At 41.5% G+C, this 5639-nt stretch overlaps 1 pseudogene; it reads left to right on the top strand.

Annotated features, from left to right (window-relative positions):
- Nucleotides 1–1918: 1918 nt before the first annotated feature.
- On the top strand, nt 1919–4377 carry LOC136506568 (probable serine/threonine-protein kinase PBL28; annotated as a pseudogene).
- Nucleotides 4378–5639: the final 1262 nt, after the last annotated feature.

The following is a 5639-nucleotide window of genomic DNA, read 5'->3' as shown; positions in this document are numbered from 1 at the left end:
ACCGCCGAAGCTCCACGCCGCCGGGACTCCGCCACCTCTACACCGCCACTGACACCGACGCCATGGACTCCTCGAGCTCGTCCACCAAGCCCGACGGTCTGTACCTCTCCCTTTCTCCTCTCTCACTCTCTCTGGATCCATGTGTACTAGAACGGTTTCATACCGAATGGAAGTCAAAATACCCACTGATCTACTCCTAGTCGACCCAAAAAGTTAACAACTATGACTAAGGGAAAGCATTTCAACGAGTTCATGTTGAGGGGCAGCAACATGAATAACACACAGCAGGTTTGTTACTATGTCTTGGTCTTATTTGTCAAAGTTCAGTTGAAATAAGTTCTTGGCCACACATATTCTTGGGGTAGGGCAAACCGCTTCCTTGTATTGTCGGTCTTTTGTGCCATCTTTGATGCAATGCGCATCGATGGTTCAGGAGCAACAGAGTATAAGCATTGAAAGGAGCCTGAGTGCTATATTTGATGCAATCCGCATCGATGGTGCAGGAGAAACAGAGTATGCGCATTGCAGAGAGGAGCCTGAGACGATGTGACAACAGGAGGGTCATTGCATCGATGGTGTGCATCCATTGACCTCTCACAGGAACAAAAATTTTCATGATCCTATTGCCTTGAAATTTTGTCGATCACAGTACATGTTATCCCATGACAATTATGTTATCCTATAACAATCCTTCCTGGTGCAACGCACGGCACTTACCTAGTATAATACTCCCTCCGTTCCTTAATATAAGCCATATAGTTTTTAGCACCAATATTAATACACGGCTTGAGGAAGGATGTGAGACCGAGGAAAAAAGAAAAATCAGGTCATCTTCTCTCTCCCAATCAGATTGCTTCCTAAATCTAAAGGATTGGTTGGGGCATGTGCTATGTACGGTGGAAAAGTTTCCAAACTAATCGGCGTGGGAGCTGATACGCACCTATATTTTGGAATTTTCTTTAGAAATCTGTATGGCTTATATTAAGGAACTGAGGGAGTATAAATCTAGATGTATAACAAAAATAATATATCTAGAAAAGTGATAATAACTTCTTACAATTTAGTAAGTAGAACGCACACACGCCCTCTTCCTGGCATGTGGGCCATTTGCTACTTTTTTAATTACAGTGATTAGGGTGATGTTTATTAACACGTACATGCAAAAACAGCTCACACAGACGTGCATAAGTTCATTCTCCTCTCTTCTCACTAATTATTTTTTCTTCCCCTTTGCATTGATCTAAGGCTCTAAGCCACCAACTATAATGCTTCTTTGCTTGAATTGTTCTAACAGAGTTGTTCCGTTTGTGAATAATTTTCAGTTGAATCATCATGGGAGCAGAAATTGCTTTGCACTTTTCCGTGTTGCTTTCTTGAGCAGATCAATTGCATAACGTCTTTGTGACAATAGAGAATCCCACCTTTCTCCTGCTTAACCTGAATGTCCAAAAAATATTGAAGTACCATCAATTTTAAGGGCGCTCAGTCCTCATTTTTTGTGTTGACACGATGTCACTGGCCACTGGGCACCAGTAAAAAAGTAAAAAACTGAGCATGCGTAACAACGTCAGAACCCAATCAAAACTCCCTGTACGTCCCAATCAGGCAGTTTGTGCTGCAACCCATAAAAGTTAGTCCAATTAAACAACAGAGAACACGAAACCTACAGCTTCTTTACCTCTTACAACAGACGAAACAAGCGATGAAAACTATGTGACTGAAAGAGACATATAGCTGTTATATACTAGCATAATTCCTCTTCTCTTCGACACATTATCAATCAAATATAATACAAAAACGCCAAGAGCGATACACACAAGACACCATTAAAGTATTGATGTGCCAGATGCTACTGAGGAGAATATCCAGCGAAGTTTGCTAAGGAAGAGGGGCAAATAAAAGGTTGGCTATAGGGGCCATGGCAGAGAGTTCTTTGGACCTCTGTAACTCGATCGATTTGGAAGCTTCAAAGAGAAAAGCATGGAGAGAGGGTTGTTTCGGCTGATTCTGGTTTTGGTGATGGCTGTACTTGGCTGCAAGGCTGATTGTGATTTTGTGGCAGGTTCGCTACGGTTCACTTAATTATCGAATACTCTTTCAGGCATCAAATAAATCATGTTTTGTAGTTGTGATCAACTGTCCCAAACTTGTACATTGAGTTTGAATGTAATGAAATCTCTCTTAACCTTGCAGATGGTGAATACATCAAGGTCAGACGTAAGTCGATCCAAGCCCTTGTTTTATGCATCCACGCTGCGCACCTCAACAACATTCATCGACATTAAAAAGTCTTCACTATACATTACGTGTTCACAAATTATATTTCAGGTAGCACATTTGCAGTCCTGATAGTTTTTGCGTTCCTAGTAGTCGGCATCGCCATCATGATCACCAAATGCCTGAGGAACAAGAAGAAAGAAAACGAAACCACTATAGAATCATCACTAAAATCATCACAAGGCAACTACAGGGTACATAAAGTTGAGGTGAACAGCAAGTGGTCAGGCTTGTACAAATTCACCAAGGAGGAGATCGAGAGGGCGATCAACTACGCGAGCAGCAGGATCTACCTCGGCTCCGGTAGCGCAGGTCTGGTGTACCAGGGGGTGCTACCCAGTGGCCAGCTTGTCGCGATAAAGCACATCCACAAGACGGCGATGTCGGGATCCTTCATGAGGGAGGTGGAGCAGCTGTCCAAGGTGAGGCACCCCAACCTGGTGTGCCTCTTCGGCTACTGTGATGAGGAGGGAGATCAGTACCTGGTGTATGAGTACTGTGCCAATGGAAACCTTGCCCAGAACCTACTGAGTAAGGGAAATAGATATATTAGGTTATCATCTAGTATAGCGCTCTCAATCGGTTCATTCTGAAACTAACTCATACAACAATGTTCTGTTCATGATGATTGGCATGCAGGAACTGACTCTGTGCTACCATGGGAAACAAGAGTGAAGATCCTGAGGGATTGTGCATCTGTCCTGAGGTTTCTTCACACACACCCTGATGGATGCATTGTCCATAGAGACATCAAGGTGAAATAATGCTGGTTGAAATTTGCAGGCATAACAAACTGAGGTTGCTTCTGAACCATAACGTGCTATTGCTATTGGAATTGTTGCAGCTCACAAACATCTTGCTGACAGAGAACAAGGCGCCAAAGCTGGCTGATTTCGGGCTGGCAAAAATGCTAGAAATGGAGGAGACCAAGGTGTTCACAGATGTGAGGGGAACCATTGGGTACATGGATCCCGAGTACATCACACACTCCAAGCTCACTTGCGCCAGTGACATATATAGTTTTGGTGTTGTCGCTCTGCAGCTTCTGTCAGGACGGAAGGTCATAGAACTTGACATTGTTGCGCGTGATTCACTTACGAAGAAGGTAAACATATATGATCTTTTATTTCTCAGATGGTATATATGCCAAGCATGTGGAAATGATTCTACAACTTCAGAAGCAACATCTGTTTTTTTCTTCTTCCTTTGTTCATGTTTACTGAGCAAGACCCGGTTATGTTGACGGTATTATGATCCCTTGTATTATCAACACATTTCCTATTTCCATTAAATATTTGACAATATTAAGTTTTCATTTTTTTTGTCTGAAGGCCAAGGATGTAGTGAGTGGGAAAAAGCCACTGGAGGAATTCATAGATCCACGTGTTAGGGATGATGTTATCATAGAAGATTTCGTGTTAATACTGAAAATCGCAGTCCTTTGCGTTGCGAGTTCAAGTGTAGGGCGCCCCACCATAAAGGATGTGTTCGAGGAGATGGACAAAGCCTTGAGAAATACAACCATAAAGGTTCAAATTTTATCATCTATTGCACACTCTTTTAAACTGGTCTGTGGTGGATCGATACTCTTAACTAATGTATATCCTTTTTATTTTAATAACCAATCAATTTACAAACTCAATGAATTTTCTTTGGAAACAACACTACTCTAACCTTTGACCACACAAATCTCATATTACTCCCACTGGAGTTACACTGTTGACTACAAAATCCTTGCATTCTAGCTACGATGGGCCGTATTAATATTGTCATTTTGCAGACTAAAGCAAGGAAGGAGATGAATGCAGCAAATTTGATCGGCCAATATGCAAAAGTGTTGGATGTATAGATCGCATTATGCCTTCAGATATTACAACAACCGCATGGAAGTTCCAAGGCCATACTTTCGTCACATGGGTAAAAGGTTCTGACGAAGATGCTCGGCGGTGAACAGATTTGACAAAGGTGTGGTTGCACTGTGGTGACTGATGTACCTGCAACACTATTAGTTCTATGATAACAACTGCCTTGCGCGGTTGCCCACATGTTGATACTTAAGGTTCTGTATAAGCACTTGTAATTAAATGAAGTGAAGAACCTATATGTAAAATTCAGTCAAATTTGGGCTAGGTGGGTGGAAGTTAGTATTAACAGTTTTTTATAGTTACTTTTAATGATTAATAGAAGAGATTCCAGGAACATTAGATTGTGTGTAGTGTGCATGTGCTCACTCGAATTGTGATTATTTGCGAATGCCAGCCGTTTCTTTTTCTCAGAGGAGAATTGCAAATGTATCGTTTATTCATGAGAGAGATCTCTCTTTAGTTAGCAACGGCAATATACACGGAGAATATGGGGAACAAGTGCCATAAAAATCTAAAATGAAGTACACTACAGTCCAGGGCGATAGATGTATTCAATGCATATTATATTTGGCATCATCAGAGTTCATTCTTCGTTACCAGAAAGTGTACAACCACTACTTGCCTTTGCAGCTTCCTGAAGCGCACTTGATTATTCTCTTGCACATGGCTCTATATATATCTCAGACAAGGTGACAAGAACGTACCTGCAGTATTGTAAATCTCCATAGCCGTTGGACTGACTCTCCTTGGACTTCCAGGAAGTAGGGAGCCATGTGGAGCAGCAAGCATTAGGTTAACTGTTATGAGGTACCAATAATCCATCCAAGTTAGCCACTGCTGTTTGCTACAAAAAATATGATAAAATGTTGCCAACAAATTAATACAAGTGGAACTCTGCAACCAAGCCAGACCATGCACTGCACCTCCATGAGAAATAGACCCCCAATGGTTTTGACAGGATATTATATATAGCAAAATCAAGCACAGCAAGCAGCACCATCAAACCCTGTATTTGGTCTTTGGAGTCAATGATCTAGCCATATGCTGTAACAGGACAACTATTTAACACCTAAGAGGGCATCATCTAAGATTCACAACCAAACCAGTTTGATGCATGCTAGAATATGGTGATTTGTATATGATCTCCCACTAAACTTTACACTTTATCCATCATCATGTTAAAAAAGATGCATTTCTCTGAACTAAACCATTAACGAATATTGGATTTCACACTAAATTAATTAGAAAAATGTCACGTGATGGTATAGGTTTCTGCACCTTTACATACTAAACAACCAGAAATTGCCTCCCAGGGTTAGTGTTCAGCTCATTGCTTGATTACAAACAAATCTGAGCACTTATCCATGTGCAAAAGTGGTGCTCCCATTGTTAATATATAAGGAGGTGCACAATAAAAGAGGGAGCCATGCACTGCACCATGGTTTTCTGAAGAAGAAGCATAGCCCAATCTCCCCACCACCACCTACACACACAGAG

The sequence above is a fragment of the Miscanthus floridulus genome, chromosome 15 (genome assembly GCF_019320115.1).
Source record: "Miscanthus floridulus cultivar M001 chromosome 15, ASM1932011v1, whole genome shotgun sequence".
Lineage (NCBI taxonomy): Eukaryota > Viridiplantae > Streptophyta > Magnoliopsida > Poales > Poaceae > Miscanthus > Miscanthus floridulus.
This window is presented reverse-complemented; position numbering and strand designations above follow the sequence as displayed.